The sequence below is a fragment of the Oryza sativa genome, chromosome 11, assembly GCF_034140825.1.
Source record: "Oryza sativa Japonica Group chromosome 11, ASM3414082v1".
Lineage (NCBI taxonomy): Eukaryota > Viridiplantae > Streptophyta > Magnoliopsida > Poales > Poaceae > Oryza > Oryza sativa.
In genome coordinates this window covers 30,383,391-30,401,389 of record NC_089045.1, presented here as the reverse complement: position 1 = coordinate 30,401,389, position 17,999 = coordinate 30,383,391, and the positions used below count along the sequence as shown (strand labels likewise).

The following is a 17,999-nucleotide window of genomic DNA, read 5'->3' as shown; positions in this document are numbered from 1 at the left end:
CAAAGTAATAGGCCTAATGGACATCTCAGCAAATAATTTGGTCGGTAGCCTCCCAACTTCGTTGGGATAGCTCCAACTGTCAAGCTACCTGAATTTATCTCAAAACACATTCAATGATTCAATTCCAGACTCTTTCAAAGGTCTAATTAATTTAGAAACATTGGATCTGTCTCATAACAATCTTTCAGGAGGCATACCAAAATACTTTTCCAACTTAACCTATCTTACTTCTTTGAACCTCTCCTTTAACAATCTACAAGGTCAGATACCAAGTGGAGGTATTTTTTCAAACATCACTATGCAATCTTTAATGGGAAATGCTGGACTCTGTGGTGCTCCACGTCTGGGATTTCCTGCATGTCTGGAGAAGTCCGACTCGACTAGAACAAAACACTTGCTGAAGATTGTGCTCCCTACTGTCATTGTGGCGTTTGGTGCCATTGTTGTGTTCCTATACCTAATGATTGCAAAGAAAATGAAAAATCCAGATATTACGGCTTCTTTTGGCATAGCAGATGCGATTTGCCACAGGCTAGTGTCCTACCAAGAAATCGTTCGCGCTACCGAAAATTTCAATGAGGACAACCTACTTGGAGTTGGAAGTTTTGGCAAAGTTTTCAAGGGTCGGCTGGATGACGGTTTGGTGGTTGCAATCAAAATCCTCAACATGCAGGTTGAACGAGCTATTAGGAGTTTTGATGCAGAGTGCCATGTCTTGCGGATGGCCAGACATCGCAACCTGATAAAGATACTAAATACATGTTCCAACTTGGATTTCAGAGCACTGTTTCTTCAGTTCATGCCCAATGGAAACTTGGAGTCATACTTGCACTCTGAAAGCAGGCCTTGTGTGGGATCATTCCTCAAAAGGATGGAGATTATGCTAGATGTGTCAATGGCTATGGAATATCTGCATCATGAACACCATGAGGTTGTCCTGCATTGTGATTTGAAACCTAGCAACGTGCTATTTGATGAAGAGATGACTGCACATGTAGCAGACTTTGGCATAGCAAAGATGTTGTTAGGGGATGACAATTCAGCAGTTTCAGCAAGCATGCTAGGCACAATTGGGTACATGGCACCAGGTACTTACACTAGCCAATCTAAAGCCACATACATTTTTTGTTGGAGTTGTTACAAATTCACTTCAAGATATTGGCCGGGCTTCTGACGAAGCGGAGCGGAGGCCCGTCGCCGGAGGCTTGGGCCGGAGCCAGTGGGTTGGTGTATCGTGTAGCCGCCGCAGGTAACATGCATGGCTTCCTTGTGCCAGTGTTCGAGCTGGGCTTGCTCTGTTCGGCTGACTCCCCCGAGCAAAGGACGGCGATGAGCGATGTGGTCGTGACACTGAAGAAGATTAGAAAGGACTATGTCAAATTGATGGCAACCACCCGACCCGGCAAAAAATTGATGGCAACCACAGTAAGCGTTGTGCAGCAGTGATTCATCGCTCTATCGTTGTATATGAGCGAATGAAATACATATCATTTGCATCATTTTCTTCTTCTGCATTAGGAATAGCATCAGTGATCGATTACCCTTTGTTTGTATTTGTGTATGGTTGAATTGAATATATATATATATATATATATATATATATAACAATTTCGTTGGTGTAAATATGTGATTGAACCGCTGGTCAATAAATTTGCATCACGAAAATGGGAGTAGATGATGTGCTACTTATGTTTTCTTATTTCTGGCCAAAATAAATAAATAAAAAAGGAATATTATCGGCACAGCATCACAACTCCGGCTCGTTCAGCCTTAAACAACCACAATTAACAGTCCTAAGCAGAGAAACTTAACAAGCTTTTCAGGCTAACAGAACATCAAAAGGTCCACAAGACAACAGGGTCTTCAGAGAGCACATCTTCAGGCTGTCATGCACGCAAAAAAGATCAGACAGCCAGATGAGAGCGGGTACAATAACCGGTAGCCATCTCAGTAAAACTAACGAGGCTGTAGGACAGAGAAGAAAAAAGGTAGTAGGAACGGGCGACAATAGTCGGCCAGCTCTACATGAGCTCCAAGGTGAAAAAGCCTACAAGATAGGAATTTTCAATTTTTAAAAATGGCCATGGGCCCACAAGTAGTGAGATGCATGCAATGAAAGATGCTAGTCAGTTGGGTCCCACAAGAAAAAGAAATACATCTCGGGATTAACTGCTAGCTTACTCTAGTTAATATGGACATGGATGGAGCCGGCAGCCAGCAATACTATTGAACCTGCTTAAGAGCAAGTGCAATAGTAGGCTATATACCAGCTATAAACATACTTTAAAGAGATAAAGGAAGAGAGAGAGGAATAGCAGATTACAGCACGGATTACAAGACGTAATATGTGTATAACATGTGAGACCAGATATTAATAGTATAGTAAGCAACTATTGTATGAACTAGGAAGGAAGCCCGCGCAGATGCGCAGGCATCTAATTTATTGTTTTATGATTTATGAAATAATGCTAAAAGATGTCATGTCTCATCTTTTTTATGCTGTGAGATAAACTGACTTTAATATACTTAGTAAATGATAAGAATGTCTCCAAGATTAAAAGAAAATCAGTCTGTTCCGATTACTTATAAATTCTCCTATTGTCACCACAACTTATTATTATTGTTTTAAAAGTTATGATCTATAAATAGATAAAACTGGATATGTACCAATAAAATAAGCCTAATACATCATTGATACACTAAAATATTCACTACTTATCTAAGTGTTCATGTTTCACTTATTTCCGAATCAATATATAAATATTTTAAAAATACCACTTATACCAATTAATGAAATAACACCGTTAAAGATAAACATGAATGCCCCTCTAACGGGTGAAGCCCATCGTAGCCACCAAGACTTTCTTTCTCTGTTGAGTTTTCTAAAAAAAACGAAAATAAAATTTTTGATAAATTAATCCAAAAAATTAAAACTAAATTGGATTTACTTAAAAAATAGACTAAATTGTTTTTTATCATTTTTTACATTTGTAGATTTAAATTAGTGTTGTATATTTATCAAGTGATATTAGAAATCCTAAAATATAATGTGAAACTATTTGAAAATTACCACAACATTAATTATTATATGTTGGTCCCATGTGTCATGATGTATTTAGGACCATAATATACCTTTTATAAGACATAAGTATTTCATTTAATTAAAGCATGAAACTAATCACAAATTGAATATAATTGTTGCTTACTATACTATTAATATATGGTCCCACCTGTCATACGCATATTGCGTCTTGTAGTCCGTGCTGCAGCTGGCTACAAATCTGTAGCCCGCTGCTCTTCTCTCTCATCGTTTATCTCATTAAAATATATTTGTAGCTGGCTAATAGCTTGCTATTTTACTTGCTCTAAGATAACAGTCCTACCAATTTAAATAAAAATTAATGATGAGATTAGACAAAGTCACAGGGTGGCCTACAAGAGTTGGTAGAAATGGCACATAAGATAAAATATGATATAGTAGTAAAAATATAGCTAATATAGCTCAGGAATTGGTGATTTAATTAAAAAAACCTACAGCTGCTAAAGTGTATGCGTAGATCGTCTATAAAAATAATTGTTTATTTACAACACCAGATCACTTCTATTGTAAATTCCTAGCGTTTGCGCATTCACACTCAGATTACTCTCTATGAAAAAACTGATCTAATAATTTATGATAATAAATTATGATGTACATGTATCATGTAATTTGAAAAAAGAAGAAAAAAAGGAGAATTAGGATCTGGATGGCATCAATCGAGCTCGACGAGGCAGATCAGTCTCCATGGAAATGATAACAAATTATGATGCACATGTATTGTGTAATTAGAAATAAAAGGAGAGAGGGAGAATCCAGATATGGATGGCATCAAGCTAACAGAAGCATAAGTATGTACGTACGTACTTATGGGCGGAAAATCTAATGGGCGATCAATCGCTACCGCGATCTGGTAGCGATCGCATCCCCTCCCCCCTCCCTCCTTCCACGTTTCCTTTTCTGGCACCGCATTACTTTTCTATTTTAGTAAAATTTATGCACCTAAAGTTTATACACCTAAAGTTTATAGACCCAAAGTTTAGAGACCCAAAGTTTATAAATCAAAAGTTTATATATCCGATTCAAATTTAAATTTGAATTCAAATATTTTTTATATATAGTATTTATATACATCTAAAGTTTATACACCTAAAGTTTATAGACCCAAAGTTTATAAATCAAAAGTTTATATACCCTATTCAAATTTGAATTTGAAATATATTCGATTCAAAATTTGAATTTGAATTCAAATATTTTTTATATATAGTATTTAGATACATCTAAAGTTTATACACCTAAAGTTTATAGACCCAAAGTTTAGAGACCCAAAGTTTACATACCCAATTCAAATTTGAATTTGAATTGTATCCGATTCAAATTTAAATTTGAATTCAAATATTTTTATATATAGTATTTCTATACATCTAAAGTTTATACACCTAAAGTTTATAGACCGAAAGTTTTTAGTAAAAAGTTTATATACCCGATTCAAATTTGAATTTGAATTCAAATATTAGTTTATAGATCCAAAGTTTATAAGTCAAAAATTTACATAACCGTTTCAATTCTGAATTTAAATTTAAATATTTATGGTGTAGTAGGAAGAGAAAAAGGAAAGGAGGAAGGGGGGAGAGGAGGGAGCGACTGGATAGGAGGGGCGGGTGATCGCTGGGAGCGATCACCCGCCCATCAGGCATACCCACTTATGGGTCCGGAGAGAAAGGGTGAGAAAGATTTAGTTTTGATCCAACGGTTAATATTATTGGGTCCACCACTTTAAATAAAAACTTACGGTCAGATATTTTTCTTTTTCTCAGAATATTATTTAAATTATTAGAGCGCCATGTGGCGACTTAGGAGCGTTTATATATAGGAGTCTCACGTGGTAGCTTGAGAGCGTACGTAGAAAGTTTAATGAACTTTTAGTATATAAATAATAGATAGATAGATTTAGGATTTTCTCTAATTTGCTAGAACGCCACGTGGTGGCCTAGGATCGTTATTGGTCCAAATAATATGTAATTACTTATTTATATAAATAATATGTAATTTAGAAGTATACTTATTCAATATGTATTGTTGCAGAACATAGTAAAGAGAGGAAGGGGAGGAAAAGAAACGGAGAGGAGGTACTCATACATGACGCACGGCAGGATTCCTTCTTTGTTTTTTAGAAAGTAAGAGAATAAACCAATCTAATCTAACGGCTTGGAGTAACGGGCCCACTAATTTTAATGAAAATTAATGGCTAGATGTTTTGCTTTTTTTATAGAATTTCTAGTACACGTGGCGTCGTAGGAGCGTTTGTAGGAAGTTTAATGGACTTTTAGTATATAATAGAAGATAGATAATAGATAGATAGATAGATAGATAGATAGATAGATAGATAGATAGTTACATACTACACTATTAATATCTAGCCCCACCTGTCATAGACACACTGCGTCTTGGAGTCCGTGCTACAGCTGTCTACAAATCTGTAGCCCGCTGCTCTTCTTTCTCCTGATTTATCTCCTTAAAATATGTTTGCAGCTGGCTTGTAGTCTGCTATTGTACCTGCTCTTATACAGGCAATAATCACTGCCACTAAATACAGACAACTATATTTCTTCATTTATAACTGTATACTGCTTTCTAATAATAAAAATATATTACATTGCCGACCTCTGCCTGCCACACGATTAGGCTTGCAGGCCCTACGTCATGTTATTTGTAATTGATACAGTTTTTGTATTTATCAATCCGTCTCAACAAGATTGATCGATTAGGTGGACATTAATTGATTTATTCAACGACTAATCGATCTTGCTTTGCAGCAGCATTTCACTTGCTCATTGCAGTAGGCGCCTTTCCAGTCTACCAAATTACCATAGTATTTGAGGCAGTAGGCTCCACACATTCTCACTTGGCATGCCCGGAGACCCGTATAGAAACACACATCTGTACTCTCTACAAAATAAACAACAAACTCTGTATAAAATGCCATGATTTTTTTTGTAAGTGGTACCCACAAGTTAAGCGCATCTACAATCATTAATTTCTAGTGATGCCATGCTTACAGTAGGTACTAAAGAAAAACAAATTTGTAGTAACTACCACAACTTCAAAAATCTTCGCTTATAAAATCTTCAATCTGTTTGGCACAACTCTGTATATTGGCCTTGTTCGGCACAACTCTAATTTATTTTTTTTAAGCTAGGTATTTCTAAATGTAGAAATTCTGTGCTTATGTTGGTAATATTTAAATAAATCATTTTATTTATATTTTAGAGGAAATTAAATATTTTAAACAATTGTAGTTTAACATATATACAAACTTTAAATTTGACATGGATCTAAGATTTGGAGCAATGTTTAAATTTGTAGCAAACATTGTAGAGAGGAAATTAAATCTAACCGTCCGCTTTGCAGGATGAGAGAGCGACAGCCAAGATCACAAAAGCCACCAAGCAGCCGAGGGCCATTGTGTTATTTTTCTTGGAAATGATTGCCATCACAAGATCAGGCTACAGTGTTTTGTTCTCCCGATGATTTGATAAGCTACTTCTACGACCTTCACTGTTGCCGGTGTTCATATAGGGGTACAATAACCCACCATAAATGACATATATTAATGCAAACATTATCTTACTCATATCCCTTGCATTTATGCTGAGCAATTTATTAGCTGTTTATTTTATAAGATTTGATGTTTTGGGCCGACACGTACACCTTACCGGCTGGGCTCAAATTGGTCCAAATAATTCGGCCCACGGTTAGATTGTAGGTGTGAACATTTGACATTTTTTTTTTGCGGGGAAACATTTGACATATTTATCAGAGCTGTCAGTGCTTCCGTGACTAATACTTGCTAATCGAGCTTATCAACAAATAATATAAAGTCCTGGTTCGTTCTCCTGATTTATTGTTCACTCTTAATTACTTTCTCTAGCTATGAGTGAGTTAAATTTTATAAAACATGTAATCCATAGGTTTACACTTTGATCGTTAATACATATTTGAATAGTTCGCTTCATGAAAATGGTAATAAAAGACATCTTTTAAAATATATAGATTTGAAATATTATTACGTACTTTGCTATCTTTTCTTATATATTTTCTATTAAAAGTCAATAATGAAGTCGCTACCGACTTATGGAGGAAGAGAGAAGGGGTGGAGAGTGGGAGGAGGGCCTAGTCATCTCTCGGCCAGCCAGCGAGGTCAGACGGTGGTGCACTAAGGCGGGGGACTTGATCGCGCGAAGAAAACAACTAGTTACTGTGGGGATAAGGAGTTGGGGGAAGAATAAAAGGATAAGCGGGTTGCAGGAATCTTGAAGGCATCCTCGCCGTCCAAATTTGATTGTTTTTATTTATTTATTTTTTTCATTTCTATGGAACTAAAAAGAGAAGACACAGTCCCTATCAGGTTTTATCGTACTTGAACAGGCTAGAGATCGATCAAATAAGAGTTTATTTGTGTACATGGCCAGTGCCAACTCCATGGCCAAGGCGAGTTCCACAGCAGCATTGATCAGAATCGCTGTCGCAATTGCCTCCTTCATTATGATTGGCTTGACAGAGACTCGTGGTGCAGCCTCGTAGGTATGTGCATGTATCCTTTACTCCCTCCGTTTCGAAATATTTGACACCGTTGACTTTTTAGCACATGTTTGACCGTTTGTCTTATTCAAAAACTTTTGTGAAATATGTAAAATTATATACCTACATAAAAATATATTTAACAATGAATCAAATGATAGGAAAAGAATTAATAATTACTTAAATTTTTTGAATAAGACGAACGGTCAAACATGTTTAAAAAAGTCAACGGCGTCAAATATTTCGAAACAGAGGGAGTATTTCGTATGCACCTGTGTACAGAATGGTTAGACCCATGATCAGATGCTTGATTTTGATTCATCCATTGGCCATTGCAAAACGAAGAAAATTAATTAAGCTGTTATATTCAGCATGGTGATGGAGAAATTGAAGATGTATATATATGTGTGTACCTTGGGCTGCATGAGAGGATGAGAAAGCAATAGCCATCACCATAAGAGCTGCCAAGAACACCACAGCCTTACTATTATCCTTGCCAAGAAGTGCCATGATAGGGAGATCTTTTCAGAAGGGAAGGGCGCAGCTGTATTATTGTTGTTTACCTAGCTATCCCCTTGGTTTGATAGGTGTTTATATAGCCACAAAGGCAAATCTTGGATGATACATCATTAGTTTCCTCCATTATTATGCGACGCGACATCGACATTTCTTGATCGACGTGGAGACGGAGGAGTGGGAGCAGGTCGACGACAAGAGCCTTCCGAGGGCCGGGCCATGCATCCCATCGGTGAGAAGAGAACAACCTGATATCTTCGTCTCCCACTGCATCAACAAGTCAAGTCGTCGTCGGCACAGGGCAATGTCAGCATCGATCGAGGAGCTGTCTGTTGTCCTCAAGATGCCAACGGTATAAATTCTCGGCCGGGGTCTTGGGGATATGGCACCTTCTGCAGAGATGCTTCCTCCGGTTGACAGCCAGGAAAAATCCGTCGTAAATATCTGCACACCCTTACAGCAGCACCGCACGGTTTTCTTTTACGAATTTATATTAGTATACTATATAAGTATAATATTACTACTCGATCTGATTGGTCCATTTAAACAAGCTAGTACATATAATGGAGATAAATTTTTCGGTACTACCTCGAATTCAGGTACTTAATGTAGCTGCTAGTATCTGGTAGTATCAAACTTTACACTACAAAATTTCACACCTCCCCATACTTTCTCAAAGATAATAAAATTACACTATCAGGAAACCTTGGGAGCTTTCTTTGCCACTCGATCAATAAAACACAAGCAATGCGTGATTGTTCTTCCTTGAATATATATAAGTTTTTAGATGTAGTGCAATGCGATAGACTCAATTTTATGTGTGTACAAGCAAACTGCCCGTAGACTCGTACGTTTTAACAAGATTTTAATTAATGAAAATTATGAATATGCTATTACCATTATTTCTTATTCATTATCTCCTAATCATATATATTTGTTATTGATATGTTGGCCGTTTGGCCCACATATATCCTTTCTTAATTCGTTCCAAAATGTTACTTAGCAAGTTGATGCCTTGGTGGTGGGAGTGGTGACAAATTCACCCCTCACCACTGCCACTACTTATCTCTTTTTAAGTGTAGACAGCTGGTTTCGTATTTTGGGTGGGTCGGCCATGCACGGCACTCGATTATAACAGATGGAATGTCCAGATGTGGAAGACTAGGACATGTGCAAATGGGACATCAGATGCTCCCAGGTGAGTTTCTGTCAGAGGAACCAATATATTGTGTCCATTCCTTCCACTGTCCTTACATGTTAGTCCCTGGAAATTTGAAGTCTTTGATTACGCAGGCTGTGTAGCACTAGTTCCGGCTTTAAAAACATCCTATTTAAAACATGTTTTGAATCAAATTTTAAAAACCTAAAACCCTGATACTCTTCATTCCAAATCTTTCTGCATGCCACACCCGATCCCATTCACAGATTCAAGCAAATCAAGCGAGAGAGAGAGAGAGAGAGAGAGATGCACAAATTCATACACACAACAGATTCCATTCACAGATTCAAAAAGAGAGCAACAACATCGATCAAGGCACTGCTCAAGCTGCCATTGTGGCGTTGTCGCTGTCGCCGAGCCACCGAGGCACCCCTCCCTAGTTCCAAGCACCGCCACCAGATCTGGATCTAGAGTGGTGGGCCAGCACCACCACCACCTTAGGGCTTTCTCTCCTCTGCCGTCACCAGCCCTACCATTTGCCACCATTGGTAGATCTAAGAGCATATCCAACAGACTCTCCAGGCTAAAATTTAGCCAATTTGACAAAAAAAAAAGCTCTCCAACAGCCTTGCCAACCGAATGGCCAAACTAGGGCATCCTGCCTGGCTGACCAAACCAGGTTGCCAACCATGGGTCCCACGCTGCTAGACACCCCTCTTCCCCTTTATCTCTTCGCACCTATCCTAAACCCAAACAGAGGAGTGCCACCACTATCTTTGTCGTCAAGGTCGCCATCGCCATTCGCCGCTGCTGCCAAGGTAGTCATTGCCGGATGCCGCTGTCATCGTCTGCGCCGTCACTAGCTGCCACCGCCGTCGCCATCTGCTACTGTGCCGAGGTCGCCATCTGCTACTATGCCGAATTCGATGGGGTGCGCGACGCCCGCCCTGTGGATTTGGCCATGTGTTCGGCACCGTCTCCTCGTGTTTGTCTCCGTTCCCCCTGCTCTGCGTCCGTTGTCTTCCCTGTCAATACCGTCCCTAGCGCCACCGGCTGCCGTTAGTAGGATCGAATCACAAGAACTAAGCCAACCAGAGGGAGGGTGAATGGTTGGTATACCCAAAAACCGAAAACTTTTAGCGGAAATAAAAGTTACCCTCGAAATCGATGGAAACCGGTCTGACCGAGATTGATCTGTCAGTCTGACCGAGTGGATGCCGCCGGTCTGACATGTGTTGAATCTCCGGTCTAACCGCCGAAGTCGCCTGCCGCGCCTGTTGCCGCCGCCGGTCTGACCGCCGCAATGCCGTCGGTCTGACCGCCGGTGAGTTGCCGGTTAGACCGCCGAAACCCGGTGAAACACAAATCGAAGAACTCTTAAAGTGAATGACGACTTTATTACTTCTCTCTGTGTTTACAAAGTGCACCAACAACACTCCTTACAAAAATTTCGACTAAACTCGAAACCCTAACTCAAAAAACTCAACTCAATTGCTCTCTAAAGCGATACCGGGAAGCCTCATGCTCCCCCTCTATTTATACCCGAGGTAGGCAGCCTAAAGCCACGAACCAAACTCATATTAGGAGTCCTAAACACCTTAGGAAACCCTCTAGTACAAGAAAGAAACTTTACATCACCAATCGTACCAAATTTGGACTCTTTCCAAATTCGACTCCGCATCCCATACGCACACAATAACTCCATCGTATGCCATATGGAAACTCCATCAATCCACGTGCATCAACTCTAGCCATAGTATCTCGCATGATCTCTGACCACCACGAATGTCATCTTATCCCCAAGCCGACTCCCGGTCCATCACCGCAAATACTCTCCCAGACATCGAGTCACCTACACATGGAACAAACAAAGAAACCATATTCCGAGACCAAGCTATCTCCAACTTGACTCATTAGCAGCAAACAATAGTATTACATATGTATAGTATCCATCTAGAAGTCATAATCATGAAATAAACTCGGATATCCAAACAAACAACCCGAAACCGAAACCGACACAGTGTCGGCCGGTCAGACCGCGGGCTGGCCGGTCCGACCGCTCGATCACTGCCGGTCTGACCGGCATGCACAGCCCGGTCTGACCGGTCACATAAAATAATGAATCCTGCGATCACCTATGAAACCAATCATCTCCAAAACCACTTCGTGAATAAATTCCAAATAACAAAACCAATAATCTCCAATGCCCAATTGTACATCACAGAATAATAATCAAAAACACCTTTGATTTTACAATCTCCCCCTTGATGAACACATTGGCAAACCCTTTAAAAATGTTTTGGTGTTTGGAAAAATAAAAACAAAAGTGGTAAAAAGCACACTTCGTACAAATGTACACATCGTGCTCAAAAATTCAAAAGAAAACTTCTCCCCCTTTTTAAAAGAAAGAAATTCCCAATTGAACCAAAAACATGCTCTTCTCAACAACTCTCCAAAAATTCATCTTGCTTCTCCAAAATATCCAAAAAAGTTCACATTACTTCCCCTTTTGACAATGATTTCATCAAGCGCTTAATATTCAAGAGCTTAGCATACATATAGCATACCAAGTCATGTGTTGCAATAAAAAGAAGATGAACCCATCTATAACAGAACAAGCATGCATTAGAGTATAACCATGAACCAAAGATTTTACAATTAAGCTTGAATCAACAATCAAAATTCATGATTTCATACGATTTATAATGCAACATCTTAACAAGCACATAGGTTGAAGAATAAACACTAAACACATATACCTATGGCATTTATCACTCTTTCTCAAATAAACCTTTAGCCCAAAATAACCAAGAAAATTTTTTTAACTTTTTCTTTTCTTGAGCCTTTTTGCTCATAATTTTTCTCTTTTATTCCGAGTACGTCCCTGTCGTCAAGACTGTTTCCAGGGATTCGGCACCCATTATTTTGCTCACATCGAATACGTCCTTGTCTTCAAGACTGTTTCCAAGGATTCGGTATTCATTTTTTTCATATTTTTATTCTCTTTTTCACAATGAGCAATTAAAGCTATTTGAGGAATAACATGTCAATAAAGCATATATATAGGGCATTTAAAAATCAAACCATATGCTAGCATCAACATTGCATATTTGCTTAATTCAAGTAGAATTTAAGTGTCATGCATCATCTCCCTTAAAAGCAAAATCTAAATCTCATGAAAAGACTAGAATACATACAAGCTATGCTAGAGACAAATAAACCTTCAAAGTATTGCGAGCATGCACAAGAAAATACCATATGCATAAACAAAACTCTCTTTTCTCAATTTTTCTCATTGTCATATTGTTGCTTGATAAAACCATGAGGTACAAACTCCCCCTCAAACCATGCCAAAAGGATGAATTATGCCCAATTCACCACGAAGAAAAGCAAAGCGATTAGAATCCAAAGGTTTAGTGAAAATATCAGCAATTTGCAAATTTGTGTCCAAAAACTGCAATTCAACATCTCCCTTCTCAACATGATCCCTCAAAAAGTGAAAACGAATATCAATGTGCTTTGTGCGTGAGTGTTGTACAGGATTCTTAGCAATATTGATAGCACTAGTATTATCACAAAAGAGATGTACTTTCTCAAAAGTAAGACCATAATCTTTCAAAGTAGATAAAAGCCAAAGAATCTGTGAACAACAACTAGCAGCAGCAACATATTCAGATTCAGCAGTTGATTGAGCAACACTAGATTGTTTCCTAGAAGACCATGCAATCAATGATGTACCAAGAAAATGACATGTTCCACTAGTACTTTTCCTATCAATTCTACAACCACCAAAATCAGCATCGGAATATCCACTCAAGCATATAGAAGATGAAGTAGAATACCAAATTCCAAACTCAAGTGTATGATTCAAATACCTCATTATTCGCTTGACCGCTTGACGATGTGAAGCACGAGGAGAAGCTTGAAAGCGTGCACGCAAACACACAGCAAACTGTATGTCTGGCCTAGAAGCAGTTAGATACAACAAAGATCCAATCATACTTCTATATTCCTTTTGATCAACAGCTTTACCATCTTCATCAGGATCCAACACAGCTGTAGAACCAATTGGTGTTGAAATTGGCTTGCAATTCTCCATCTTGAACCGTCTCAAAAGATCCTTGGTATACTTCGTTTGATGCACAAAAGTACCTTGAGGTGTTTGCTTAATTTGCAATCCCAAAAAGTACGATAACTCACCCATCATGCTCATTTCAAATTCCCTGCGCATAGTCTCAGCAAAATCTACAACCAAAGCGTGAATTGAACAACCAAAGATGATATCATCCACATAAATCTGAACGAACAGTTGATTATCACCATGCTTAAGAACAAAAAGCGTTTTGTCAAACTTTCCCATTGTAAAACCTTTCGCAAGCAAAAAGTTCTTAAGTCTATCATACCATGCCCTAGGAGCTTGTTTCAAACCATAAAAAGCTTTAGACAATTTAAAAACATGGTTGGGAAAATCAGGATTTTCAAAACCTGGTGGTTGTTTGATATAAACTTCCTCCTGTATAAAACCATTTAGAAAAGCACTTTTCACATCCATTTGATACAATTTAAAACCTTTTGAAGCAGCAAAAGCCAACAAATGTCTAATTGCCTCAATTCTAGCAACAGGAGCAAAAGTTTCATCAAAATCCAAACCCTCAACTTGAGTAAAACCTTGAGCAACAAGTCTAGCTTTATTTCTCACAATCAAACCATCCTCATTTTGTTTATTTTTGAAAACCCACTTGGTTCCAATAATATTATGTCCAAACTTTGTTTCAACTAAAGTCCAAACTTTGTTTCTCTCAAAATTTTCAAGTTCTTCATGCATGGCGTTAATCCACGATTCATCAGTTAATGCATGTGACACATCTTTGGATTCAAAAGAAGCAACAAATGCAGAATTTGCACAAACATCATGAGTCGTTACCTTAGATCTTGTAGTCCGCTCACCTATATTACCAATAATTTGTTCCGGTGGATGTCGTCGTTGAATGTGCAAAGGAGTAGTGACGTCTGAAGTTGATCCACGTTCTGTACCAGTACTGGTTGAAGTTGAAGTCTTTGGAGGTCCATCTCGATCAGCATCAACAGTACCAGAACTCGACGAACCTGGCCGGTCTGACCGCTCCTCCTGAACCGGTCTGACCGGAGGTGTGCCAGCGGTCTGACCGGCCTGGCGCCCGGTCTGACCAGCCGAGCCGACCTCATCATCGTCGTCGTAGTATCTCTTGTCTTCAAAAATACGACCATCCTCCCCCTGAACCTGTGACAGTGTACCTGCAATATCGGGTCTAGTACCTGGACTAGCCTCATTAAAAGAAACTTCGCAAGTCGCAAGTCTCGATCACTGCCGGTCTGACCAGCATGCACAGCCCGGTCTGACCGGTCACATAAAATAATAAATCCTGCGATCACCTGTGAAACCAATCATCTCCAAAACCACTTTGTGAATAAATTTCAAATAACAAAACCAATAATCTCCAATGCCCAATTGTTCATCACAGAATAATAATCAAAAACACCTTTGATTTTACACCGTTGTGTCGTCCTGCGTCCCTACCGCCGCCTCCCGTCGCCGGCTAGTCCATAGCCCTAGTGGGAAATGAGAAGAGGTGTAAGGGAAGAAAGAGAAGGTGCTAGTAGAGGCTGACATGTGGCTCCCTTTGTTATTTTGGAGATGGTAATAGAGATTGTTGGAGTGAGAATCTAGTTTGACTACCCAAATCAGTTGGCAAGTTGGCTATATGGGTATTTGGAGAGTCTAATTTGGATAAGTTGTTGGAGATGCTCTAAGGTGATAGAGGGCAGGATAGGTGAGGGACGTTCTTAGAAAGAGAACTTACTCACCGCCCTCTCATCCCATCATCACCCCCAAATCCATCCACCTCCTCCACCGCCACTGCCTCTAGAGAGAGGGAGGCCTCCCATGGCCCCTCCCAATAGGGGTGGGCACAAAAAAACAAGACCGAAGACCGATACCGAAAAAACCGAGACCGAGACCAAAGAAACCGATCTATCGGTCATCGGTCTCCTGATCGGTCATGTGTTCCAAAAGACCGATCTTTTTTTTCAGGCTTCTGTATTATTCCTCGGTTACCCGATCAGACCGATCTTGGTCTTGGGCCAATACTATCAGCCCACCTACTCAACGAGAGGTTGAGCCCAACAAGTCTACCACAATAGTCCATTTATCTTCTTTTGCATGTATTATATCTAATAATATATATTATTTATTTATTGTGAGTAGTTAAACGTGCACGCAAACAAATATAGAACAATTCAACTCTGTACTGCACGGAATTATCAAAATCCTAGAAATAACAAAATCGTGTAAGTAGGTAAAAGTAGCAACTATATTTTACCCAATCAACTCAAATTGAAATATAAAAGTTATAGCCAACATGCATGACATAATTGTGCATGACATAATTGTCGAAACATGAATTCGGCAATAATAAAAGGGGGTAACGCACGAGACCTAAAAGTGGATGGATGCGGAGACAAAGGATTTAGACAGGTTCAGGCCCTCTCAATGAGAGGTAATACCCTACTCCTGTTTGACGATCAGGTTGTCTCATGCCCCCTAGAGGGCCTCCTGCCCACCTTATATAGGGTGGGGGGCAGGATTACAAGATAGAAACCTTAACCAATACGGTATCGGTTTCCTAAATCTACTTTACAATATTATCAAACCAGGACTTTAGGCCGTTCCGTAACATACAAGGAAACGTAATACCCAAGTCATGATCTGTTACATATTCCATAGATATAAGTTATCCCCTATAGCCAGTCGGATAACTATGCCATGTGGGTATGGGGTACCCATAATCTGCACAGTAGCCCCTGAGACCTTCACAGTCGAAAAGATAATCTTCTCTCGAACTAGATTACTCCAAAGCTGAGTGCTTCAATCATCTTCGCCATGGTCTCCGAAGTACTTTTACCAAATATGAAGACTGTGGAGGGCTGAAAAATAAAGTCAGGTGCATCGACTAGATGCACCTAATAGGTGTAGCCCCCGACTATGTGGTTAATTGAACAAACCAAGCATATAGTCAAGGAATAAATAATCCAACCAACCGAGTGGTTTTAATAATTATAGTCAACCAAGCGACCTGATATTAATATGTAGCATATGCGGTGTGAATCCCTGAATAACATGATCCGAGTGATATACCGACCGCTTTGTAAAATATGATGAGTGTAACCTAAAGTTGGTTACATCATTGAAAATTCACATAGCAAAACAGCTATAAAGAAGCTTGTATGTTGTGAATAAATAAATTTCCAAAGTATTGGGCATACGCTATGCGCACACTGCTTTAACAGACGTGCTTTAGTCCCTAAAAGACACATGGTTTCACCACAGCTGGAAATATATGGCATATGTGGTGTAAAATCCGAGTGAATAAACTCATAAAGGATTTACCAACCGCCTAGAAAATGACCACAATATATAATCAGCCTAAGCCATAATATTGGTCAATAAAAATGCACACTTACGTGGCGAAAAGCAATGATATTGTATCCAATCAATTGCTTAAAAACCCAAACAGCACCTTGACTTATATATAAAAAAGTCAGCGGGACAGCTATATAAAGCTTTACTGTTTGACACCTTTTAAGATGCATTGTACCAACTCCTAAAAAGTTAAGTAACTGCGGTATAAAAGGATTTTAAGGTATTGGACACTTGATCACGCGCACTTTGGCCTAAGCAAAAAGTGCCTAAGTCCCTAAAAGAACGTGACAGGCCACACCTGAAAATATGGGCTGCAGACATATTAGGCCTAGGCCAAAAAATATGCCTTCGACACCCTTTAAAGGATGACGCATGTAACATGCTTCCGAGTAATAAATCTTCCGGGTAATATAGACCAAGTGTAGCTCATATGAATAGCTTCTGATCTGAATGATTATCCCTTATGGGATACTCCAAAGTAGGTGTAACAATTGAATCCCGACTGGCGCAAGTATTCGGTTGATAGCCCTTACGGGGAATAATAATTGGTCCAGTCTTTGAGCATAGAAAATAGACTCATGACTATGAATCCATGTGGAATGTATCCGGAACAAGTCCAAATTGGAGATATAATCCTCACGCTTGAGTTGATGAGCCCCTGAGCATATAGCTTGTCCTTCTGTCGTAGTCACAATCGTCCATTGATGGTAGCTGACGCAGTTGGCATATAGACAAGACGACCAATATAGAGATAATATTGCCCACCAGAGGTGGCAACAATACTGGTGGTAGTGAAGATAGTGATACCAATCTAAAGTAATGAAGTCGCATAGCCATGGAGGCGAAGAAACCAGTCGGCGGCAGACAGATCAACTAACAATGAAGATGAAGGAACCCAGCGATAAAATTGTGTAGCCATGGCAGCAAAATAATCAGTCGGTGACAGACGAGGTAGATCAAAGGTGATGACAAAATCCACCAATCATGAAGATGAAGAAAATAATTGACGACGACAAACGCAACCGACATGATGAAGAAGACGATGTCGGTGATCCAGCCAATAGCAGTGTAGCAACCAATGATAATGACAAAGACGCTCATCAGCATTTGCATAGTAGGTCAACCGTGAAGGTGAAATAATAAGTCGGCGAAAACATAATCATCCATTAGCAACAGCGGAGATGTCAGGGTCGATGAAGCAGAGGTGCTGGTGATGATGTCAGTGACAATAATCCATCAAATTAATG

The 17,999-nt window shown here is 39.3% G+C and overlaps 1 long non-coding RNA gene and 1 pseudogene across 4 annotated transcripts; one reads left to right on the top strand and one right to left on the bottom strand.

Annotated features, from left to right (window-relative positions):
* The first annotated feature begins 16 nt into the window (after positions 1-16).
* Positions 17-1,446, top strand: LOC136353903 (probable LRR receptor-like serine/threonine-protein kinase At3g47570; annotated as a pseudogene).
* A 3,939-nt stretch (positions 1,447-5,385) lies between these two features.
* LOC112936849 (uncharacterized) lies at positions 5,386-8,398 on the bottom strand. Of its 4 annotated transcripts, XR_003239264.2 has the most exons (4): positions 8,032-8,324; positions 7,891-7,924; positions 6,435-7,741; positions 5,386-5,986 (listed from the first exon to the last, which is right to left on the bottom strand). It is a non-coding gene; the product is annotated as an uncharacterized lncRNA (long non-coding RNA). The 4 variants fall into 4 exon arrangements; XR_010737368.1 differs by having other exon boundaries at positions 6,435-7,924; positions 8,032-8,325; XR_010737369.1 differs by lacking the exon at positions 7,891-7,924 and having other exon boundaries at positions 6,435-7,890; positions 8,032-8,321.
* Positions 8,399-17,999: the final 9,601 nt, after the last annotated feature.